Source organism: Hipposideros armiger, unplaced genomic scaffold, assembly GCF_001890085.2.
Source record: "Hipposideros armiger isolate ML-2016 unplaced genomic scaffold, ASM189008v1 scaffold_93, whole genome shotgun sequence".
NCBI classification, from domain to species: Eukaryota; Metazoa; Chordata; class Mammalia; order Chiroptera; family Hipposideridae; genus Hipposideros; species Hipposideros armiger.
The window spans coordinates 58703-67035 of NW_017731443.1; the positions used below are offsets into that span (position 1 = coordinate 58703).

An 8333-nucleotide genomic window follows, 5' to 3' on the forward strand; every position below is an offset into this window, starting at 1 on the left:
CAGTTTCTACTTGCTATACTTTGTCTTGCTTCAGGGACATTTGCTTCCCCACTCCCTCAAGCTCCCAAAACTCCTTACCTAAATAAAACTACTTTTGCTATAAAAACTGTGTGCAAGCAATAAATGGGGCCACTTTTCGCCATCAGCAGACTGTGGACCTCCTGAGCCCAACTTTTGTCTCTGTGTCTTTTTTTTCTAATCTCCTTATCCAGTCTACTCAGGTTAACCCTCTAGGTGCCTGGCTGACGAGCAGGCCTCGTCACTTAGGGAACTGAGAGGCGTCTCAGTAAGAGGGACTCATAGAATTTTTTTTTTTTTTNGGCAGCCCAGCTCCAGGTCGAGCTGTTGTTCACCATCTTAGCTGTAGAGGGCGCAGTGTCACTGGCCCTCATGTGGGATCTGAACCAGGACCCTGCTGCTCAGAGCTGGCGTTCCAAGCCAGCTCCTAACCAACGTGCCACTCGGCCGGCCCAAGCACTTCTCATTCTTCCCCACCCCCACCCCAGTCCTTTGGCCACCATCATTCTGCTTTATGTCTCTACGGAGTTGCCTATTCTAGACATTTCATATGAGTTTTCTGGCAGTGATATTAACTGCAAACGTGAAAGCTGATGCAATGTACCTGCCTGGCTCTGCTATAAGTCTCACTCCTGAGTCTGATGAAAAGTACTTGTTCAGTGCTGGGTTGGTTACACTGGTGACCTCTTCAAACCTAAGCTTTACATCTTCGGTTTCAGGAAAGCCAGCACCAATCTCAACAGATACATGTCAAAGACACAACAAACATCAGAGGTGGCTTTCACGAAGGCCCCGAGGCCAGTACCACTGCTTCCCATGTGGAAGCTGACACCAGTGACATCAACATTGAGCCTTTTTTGCCCATTCCCAAAGCAGCCTGCTGGTTTGGAGGGTGGCACCAAATTTAAAACTGAGGCGACAGACTGCTTTGGCATCAACAGTGGTGACATGAAAAACCAATATTGCCTTTGAATTTGCCCTGCAACTTCCATCAACTACAGTGCATTATCAAAAGTCATCATCTAGACTCCATTATTGGCAGCATGTTTAAACTTAGATACTTGTTTACGAGGATTTGCATATAGAATGCTTTCTGGGAACACGGCAATACTTGGCACCAACTGTATTTCAGTCTTGCTGGCACAGTCAAATCCCATCCCGATGGCAACGAGGGGCTTCACTATGGTTCCACTATCATTGCTTTTGACTGCATAAAATGTGGTGCCCCGAGGAAGAGCTTTTAACTGTTTCTGATGCTTTTTTTAGAATGTTTCCCAGGTCCACAACACAGAAGGCAGGCATCCTTACCTTCATCAGAAGAAACTCCATTCATTTTTTTTTGGTTCAGAATGTCCTTGGCAGTAAAGACTTCATGGAGGAAATGGCAATCGAACTCTTCATTACTAAAGTTGTTCATCGTTTCTGGATGTCCTTAAGGAAAACTAAGAGATGGAACTTAGAGAAATGATTGCCAGCTTTTCACAAACAGCAATTATCTAGGAATTCCAAGTCCGAGCTGAAGATGGGCATTCTCTCGGGGCAGCAGTGGAATTATTCTGATAAACAGACACAGAATTTGCTCAGGAGTGACTCAAGCCGACTCCATGTGGATGCTGCCACCAGGGAGCACACTGGACCCAAGGCTCCCTCTGGTGGTGGACTGCTGTCCTGAGATGGCCCAGAGGGGGCTGACCTGCACTGGTTTTTGGAGTGTTGATTTTGTACCCTATAACTCTGCCAAATTTGCTTATTAGCTCTAGTAGTTTGTGCACGTGTGTGCATGCATATGTGTGCGTGTGTGTGTATTCATTGGGATTTTAATATGTAGAATCATATCACCTGCAAATAAAAATTGTATTACGTCTTGCTTTCCATTTTGGATGCTTTTTATTTTTATTTTTCCTGCTGAATTACTCTGGCTAGGACTTCCAGTAAAATATTGAATAGCAGTGGTGAAAGCGGGAATCCTTGTCTTATTCCTGATCTTAGGGGGAAAGCTTTCAGTCTTTCACCATTGAGAACTAAGTTAGCTGTGGATTCTTTTTTTTTTTTTAAGATTTTATTGGAGAATTGGGGGAGGGGAACAGCATTGAGGAGTCGGGGAAGGGGAACAGACAAGTTGCTGTCCTTTAGTTCTTCAGTCTAGTTGTGGAGGACGTCGCTTCACTGGCCCAAGTTGGTATTATCATTGTGCTCTTCCTGGGTGAGGCAGATTGGTCGCCAGCCTCTGGACAGCCGCTCACAGCGGCTCTTGGCAGTTCACGCCAGCTGCTGGCTTCTCATGCTGGCTGCCAGCCACTCACGGTAGCTTATGGCAGCCCACTGCAGCCTCACTGCAGCCTACGCTGTCGCCGGCGACTCATGGCAGCCCAGCTCCAGGTCGAGCTGTTGTTCACCGTCTTAGCTGTAGAGGGCAGTGTCACTGGCCCTCATGTGGGATCCGAACTGGGGCCCTGCTGCTCAGAGCTGGTGTTCCAAGCCAGCTCTTAACCAACATGCCACTCAGCCAGCCCAGCTGTGGATTCTTTATAAATGCCCTTTATCATGTTAAAGAGTTCCCTCCTAGTTTGGTGTTTTTCTCTTTTTCTTTCTTTCTTTCTTTCTTTCTTTCTTTCTTTCTTTCTTTCTTTCTTTCTTTCTTTCTTTCTTTCGTATAAACAGGTGTTGAATTTTTCATATTTATGGATATGATCATGTGTGTGTGGTTTTTTTTCCCTATCATTTTATTCATGTGGTGTATTGCATTGATTGGTTTTCTTATGTTGACTCACCCTTGCCTTCCTGGATAGGTTCCCACTAAGTCATGGTGTATAATCCTTTAAATGTTCTGTGAATCATAATCCTTTAACACCTAGGCTTATACATGACATCTCATCACTTTTGTTCTATTCTGTTCTTTAGAAGCAACTCAAGAGGCCCAGCCCATACTCCAGAAGAGATGATTAGAACACAGAGGCATAAATACCCAGAGGTAGGGCTCACTGGGAGCCCTCCTAGAAGCTAACACAGTAGCCTTGGGAGTCGTTATATTATTCTTCGCTCTTTTACACACACATGTGACAATAATGACAACAACAAAATCTTTAGGCCAGCTGGGTTTATAGGTAGACCTTTTACCAAATATTCAAGGAATTAATCCCAATCTTACATGTATCTTCCAGAGAACAGAAAAGAGGCAATGCTCTCCAATTTACTCCACAAAGCTAGTCCATCCTTGATACTAAAAACAGAAAAGAAAAAAAAAAAAGTAAGAGAAAGGAAATAATAGGTCAATTTCATGTACGAACAGAGATGTAAAAGTGCTTAAATATTTTATTAGCAAAACTAATCTTACAATATACAAAAAAACAAATGTCTTCTAATATAACTCAATGTATTAATACATTAAAGGAGGAAACACATTATGATCATTTCAACAAAGAAAACATTTGATAAAATTCAGTATCCATTCATAATTTAAAATAAGCAAACCAAAACAAGATTCCTCATCAAGCTAGGTATAGAAAGGAATTTTCTTCACCTGTTAAAGAAATCTTCCAAAAACCTACAGCAAACATGCTTAAAGGTGAATTCTAAGACACAGTTCCATTAAAAACAAAGACTAGACAGTAATTCCCACTATCATTTGCTTCTATTCAACATTGTACTGGCGGTCCAAGTCCACATAGTAAAACAAGAAAAAACAATAAAATGTTAGAATTGAAAAGGGAAAAACAAAACTCAATTTCCACAGATTTTATCTTCATTTACACGAACACCCCATTATTGTTAGAACTAGTAATGAAAATAAGATTAATACAAAGAAGTAAATTGTGGGCCAGCTGAGAGGCTCAGTTGGCTAAGAGCCCAAGCTCTGAGCAATAGGGTCGCCGGTTCGAGTCCCACATGGGCCAGTGAGCTGTGCCCAAGCTGAGCTGCCACTGAGCTGCCAAGGGGCAGGATGGCTCAGCTGGGGAGGGCACGTGCTCCTAACAACAAGGTTACCAGTTCGACTCCCACATGGGATGGTGGGCTATGCCCACCTGCAACTAAGATTGAACACAGCACCTTGAGCTGAGTGGCCACGAGCTGCCAACGAGGTGCCGGATGGTGACTGGACTTGGAGTTGAGCTAGCTTCACCTTCCACAACTAAGATTGAAGGAGAACAACTTGGCTGTTCCCCTTCCCCGATTCTCCAACACTGTTCCCCTCCCCCAATTCCCCAATAAAATCTTTTAAAAAAAAAAAAGGAAAGAAATTGTATTTTCATACTCCACCTGCACATTTCTAGAAAGTGTAATTTTTAGAATAGGGAAAAAAAAGCAAGCTACTTAGGTATACATCTAACTAAAGATGTGCTAGTGGAAAAAATTAGTGTTGTATTGAAAGACATTAACAAAGAGCTAAACAGGTGGAAAGACATACCATGTTCATGGATGAGAGAATTTATAAATGTGTCAGATTCACCAAAAATGATCTATACATTTAAACACTTTGGATCAAGACCTTAATAAAAATGATCATGGAACTTCATGAGCTGATTTTAATATGTATGGAAAACGAATTGGCCAAGAATAAGCCAAGATAATTTGGAAAAAAAGCAAGGTAGGAAGACTTGCCCTAGTCAATTTCAAGGCTTTTTATTAAACTATAGTATTTAAGACAGTATGGTATTTGTATAATACAGAATTTTTTTAAAAAAAATCAGTGGGACAGACTACACAGCCCAGAAATAGACTTACCACAAATAATTCATCATCCAGCCAATTGTTAGTACAACTGGTCATTTTTATGGGGAAAAATATTAAATTAGGGCTGTACCTCACACTATTCATAAAAGTAAATCAATTCCAGCAGGATTCAGCATGAAAAGTCAATTTTTGGAAGCAAATACCTCCCCCGCCCCCAAAACTTTTATAATCTTTGGGTAGAGAAAGATTCCTTAAACAAGGCATAAAAAGCACAAACCTTAAAGAAAAAAAGTAACTTGGACTACATTGTCAAATAAACTACATCTTTAGACAAAGACCACTGAAAACACACTTATCTTTGAACAACTTGGATTGATCCCTGGTGAGAGCTTAGGTGTGTAGAGCCGGACGTCTGCAGTAAGGGTTAAGCCTGGCAGCTTGCCAGCTGCCAGGCTCTCAGGCCCTAGCGAGCAGAGCAGCGTGGGAAGGCTGCTAGATAGGTCTCATTCTCCACCGTGCTGCTGAAGAAAGAACAAGCCTACATTATAGACAACCTTGAAAGTCACAGGATGAACTGCCAGCCTGTTTGCAGTTTCTACTTGCTATACTTTGTCTCGCTTTGGGAACATTTGCTTCCCCACTCCCTCAAAGCCCCCAAAACTCCTTACCTAAGGAAAACTACTTTTGCTATCAAAACTGTGTGCAAGCAATAAACGGGGCCACTTTTCGCCATCAGCGGACAGTGGACCTCCTGAGCCCAACTTTTGTCTCTGTGTCTTTCTTTTCTAATCTCCTCATCCAGTCCACTCAGGTTAACCCTCTAGGTGCCTAGCTGACGAGCCAGGTGGCCACGGCAGACGAGCAGGCCTCGTCAGGTGGTGCCCAACGTGGGGCCTGAGGACGGACTGAAGGAAAAGTTAAGTGAGGAGATTCCCTTCGGACAAGGCTGCTATCACTACAAAGAGGAGGTAAGGGAGCAAGGATATCAGGCGTAAAACGTGGGACAATCAGAATCAAAGGACCGTCAGCTTTTCACGCAAATTCTTACAACTAGGCTTCGCGCCCGCAGCAGTGGCGTTACTGCGCATCAGCTAGAAAAATTCCTTGCTTATGTGCAGGACACCTGTCCTTGGTTCCCCGAGGAGGGAACTCTTAACTCTGACACTTGGCACAGGGTCAGTGAACAGCTGCGAGAACATTACTTGGCAGAAGGCCCGGAGAATATTCCTGTAGATACATGTTATCTTTGGGGACTAATTAGGGACTGTCTTGACTCTACACCGGTGGCTTCACGCCTCCCGGACAGCCAGACTCAGACTACAATAGAGAAGCTCAAAAGTCTTCTTGAGGGGTTGGAGGAAAAATATATTCCTCAGGGAGGTGCAGAGGGTAGTAATAAAGGACCTCCAGATGAGGCCCTGCCACCTGAGTACCCTCAGGATTTGGCACAGGAAGGACATCATTATGCCATGATTGGAGAGAATTCCTCTGATGAGGAGGGGTCAGGAGATCCTGAGCCTCCCGCAGAGGCGGCGTAAGTTCTTGCCACCTGGACTAGGTACCGGCCTAAGCCCAGACGGGAGCTCTTTGTTCCAGGAAAGGAGCTGCCTCCTCGACCTCCGCCACCACCAGCCCAGAGCATCGGGGCCCCTTCAATAACTCTTTGGCAGCCACACTTCCTCCTCTGTATTCAGCAACTTAACAAAAGTAAGTCTTAAAAGATTTCTCTAACTCTCAGTAACTTTCAAAGTCTTACAGATAGCCTTAAATGTAAACAGCCTCTGCTTAAGGTTGAGGTAACTAAAGAGAGAGAAAAAAAAGAGGCACTTTTAAACCCAGGTGNTATATATATATATATATATATATATATATATATATATATATATATATATATATATATATATATTTTTTTTTAATTATTGAGGAACAGTGTGTTTCTCCAGGACCCATCAGCTCCAAGTTGAGTAGTTGTTTTCAATCTAGTTGTGGAGGGCACAGCTGAGCAGCCCATGTGGGGATCGAACCGGCAACCTTGGTGTTGTGAGCACTGTGCTCTAACCAACTGAGCTAACCGGTCGCCCCTCAATTATGTTTGATATAGTAATTTTATGTTTGCGTATTTTAGGTTAATTTTTAAAGTCTGGGGAAAAAAGGAGCCTGGCTTTTAAAATTCCAGACAGAAAAAGAAGCTATAACTAAGAAAAGGCTTTTGAGCACTGTCAGGAAAAAGTTGTGATCTAGAGATAAAGCCAAGATTGTGACCATGTTGTTGATCAATGGGGTCACCAGGAAGCTTAAGGGTGTAAGCTTAAGGTCCTCAGCCCTCCCAGTTGGAGCCCAAGATAGAAAAAGGCTTATCTCAGAAAGTTCTGTGGATGTACCTTTTGTCGATGAAAAATATCCAGCCTAAGAGAAAACGTATAAGTTTATTTGAGCCAAACTGACAATTGCCAGGAAGCAAAATCTAACGGATTGAGAAAATGGTCCAGAAAATGGCCATTTTGCAACTTATTTTATATATTAGAATAAAAGGAAGAAGGTTACATGAAATCCATTGGTAGTAGATTAAGGGGGTGGGAGAAAGCAAAGTGGGAAAATCTCTGGGATAGGATAAAAAGTAAAATGGAGAGACACACACTTCTTTTACATTGGTGGGCACAGCATAATTAATAGCATTTAACAGCACATAGAGATAGTATTTGGGGAGCAAGATAACTGAGGGACTTTGGAGTTTCCTGCTCTGGTGTGGTGGGTTGTGCCCTCTGGGGGATCGGGAAGAAGAGATTACTCTGATATTGAGGGGTATGTTATCTTAGATACAAAAAGATGACAGACAGGCTTAAGGTAAAGATTGACCTTTGTCAAGGAAGCTACAGGCCAAGGATGTGACTTCCCGCCATGGCCCACCTTTGTTAGCAATGTTTATGTTCACGCCACCCTCTGTGGTTATTTTCAGTCTCCTGAGCTCGTCAGGTTTAACATGTGGCCCCTTTTCCGTCCACTCTTTCATTAAATGGACTGAACCTTGATGAGATTCACAGCATTTCCGCCATGTTTTTGAGAAATTTTGCCAGCTGAGACTGAAAGACAAAACAAAGAGGCCTTCAGACCCCCCAAATTTTACTGGCAGGAAGCAGGCTGAGAAAACCACTCAGCCGCAAACCTATGCACCCTTTCTTGTAACAGGAAGGCTGACCAAGATCCACAGAGCAGAGCCAAGAGACATAGAGAGTTCTTCCAAGACTTTGGAGCCTGATCAGAGAACTTCAGAACCTGATCAAAGAACTTCCAACATTTTCCTGGCTGGATTTCAGAATCGCTGTGGACCAGTCCAGCTCTGTTGTGCCTCTCTCCCATGTTTCGCCCTCTTTGAACAGGATTGTCTATAGCAGTTATCCTACACTGAGGTGATGAGACTGCGGTCAAGGCATCAGCCAGAAATCCAATGCGAAAATTAATAAAGGGAAACCTCACTAAAATAAAATGGGGGGGGTTGGAAGTGGAGCTCTCACACAGCACTACTTCATGTCAATTATAAGAAGAATTCTCGGGCCGGCTGAGTGGCGCGATGGTTAGGAACTCGCTTGGGATGCCAGAGGGCCCGGGTTCGGATCCCACATATGAGGGCCAGTGACACTGCCCTC

The 8333-nt window shown here is 43.5% G+C and overlaps 1 pseudogene; it reads right to left on the minus strand.

The window, feature by feature from the left end:
- Positions 1–564: 564 nt before the first annotated feature.
- Positions 565–3210, minus strand: LOC109384173 (ornithine decarboxylase pseudogene; annotated as a pseudogene).
- Positions 3211–8333: the final 5123 nt, after the last annotated feature.